Here is a 1,597-nt window from a genome sequence, read left to right on the forward strand (position 1 = left end):
TTGTGGTTATAAAAAAAGTTCATGGATGTAAAAAACATTGCAAATTAAAAAAAGTACATGAGCTTGAAAAAAAGTTAAACCAGGAAAAACTGGTTGGAAGCTTCTAGAAGCGTCACAAAACTTCATAGTGTAGCTTCTGTAAAAGAAAAAACGCAACCTACATGGACCGGCCCATCTCCTAAGTAGTGTGTGCCATTTGCCAAAAAACCTCATAAGTTGCACCTGAAGCGCCAAATACGAATTGGGCGGAACAACTCCGCAGCCATTTCACTCTGATTGGGTCTAGCTGCCAATCCGGCCCAACAATGTGGTCGCCAACAGGAAATAAAAAGCCTACATACAAGAAAGAAGACGACAGGTCTGACCTAGCTCCCGTCCCAGCCGCCACCAACTGCCCCCTCGTCGCCTCCCCCTCCCCTTCCCCCTCTCACCACCCACTGAACAAGCAGCTTATTCACCGCGGCTTGTTTGTCGATCCTCAGGTATTATTCGTCAAAAGCCTCCTCCTTTCTTAATAGGACTCTCAGTCAACTCAATTCATCTATATTAGTGTTGAATCAGGCTCGCTCGCAAGATGAAGCGGCTGTATGTGAATCTGGTGACGCGGAATTGGGAGAGTGGGATTTATGCACTGCGCCGCCTCAATCCCGATGTGCACCTCTTCTACCAGTCAAGAAATGACGCAAAAGAAGTAGCAGAGATCAACACGATGGATTCTGCAGCAGATGATAGCATCAAGATGAAATCAGCAGCAGATGCGAACAACAAGACCAAGAGATCCAGTCCAAGGATGCATAGCCTGCGGCAGCTGCCTAAACCAATCGCCAAATTCGATCCGTCACCGTCCGGCCTGTGGATCAATGACGGCCTGGAGTGGTTCGAGCTCCTGGGCCCCCGCCGCAGCGAATGATGCAACGTGTGCTTGGGGATCGGAAGGCTCAGGCCAGCATTGCCACACACCATCCATAAAAAAAGTTAAACCAGGAAAAACTGGTTGGAAGCTTCTAGAAGCGTCACAAAACTTCATAGTGTAGCTTCTGTAAAAGAAAAAACGCAACCTACATGGACCGGCCCATCTCCTAAGTAGTGTGTGCCATTTGCCAGTTATGGGCCGGCCCAACCAGTTCACTGCCCTATGGATGGTGTGTGGCAATGCTGGCCTGAGCCTTCCGATCCCCAAGCACACGTTGCATCATTCACTAGGTGCCTGAATAATCTATTAGTACTACTTTTGTTATGCATTCCGTTTTATTATGCATGCTTCTAGTCTATTTCCTGTTTGTAAGATATTATTTGGACAATGCCATTAGCCTGCTTGTTTATGCCAAGTGGGGGGATTTTCTGAATCTACACATGTTACTAGATGATCATGCCGCGCCGGGAACCTCCACCTCTGATTGGGTTAGGTGAACACCGTGTCGTTTGTTAGGGCAATCTGTTTGCTTGGCCTGTCTTTCTATTTTGCCATTGACCGACATGCTATTTAATTTTTCTAAGTGAGTTTAAGGGGTCTGTTTTTTTTAGCATCATTTAAATTCATCTGCTTACATGCATTAGGTTGTTCTTGTTCCCTGCTAACCATTTTTTTTTCGAGGTT

The 1,597-nt window shown here is 46.4% G+C and overlaps 1 long non-coding RNA gene across 2 annotated transcripts; it reads left to right on the forward strand.

The window, feature by feature from the left end:
* Window positions 1-364: 364 nt before the first annotated feature.
* On the forward strand, window positions 365-1,350 carry LOC119293461. 2 transcript variants are annotated; one of them, XR_005143067.1, is made up of 2 exons: window positions 365-482; window positions 551-1,350. It is a non-coding gene; the product is annotated as an uncharacterized LOC119293461 (long non-coding RNA). The 2 variants fall into 2 exon arrangements; XR_005143068.1 differs by having other exon boundaries at window positions 562-1,350.
* Window positions 1,351-1,597: the final 247 nt, after the last annotated feature.

This window comes from Triticum dicoccoides, chromosome 4B (assembly GCF_002162155.2).
Source record: "Triticum dicoccoides isolate Atlit2015 ecotype Zavitan chromosome 4B, WEW_v2.0, whole genome shotgun sequence".
Classification (NCBI taxonomy): Eukaryota; Viridiplantae; Streptophyta; class Magnoliopsida; order Poales; family Poaceae; genus Triticum; species Triticum dicoccoides.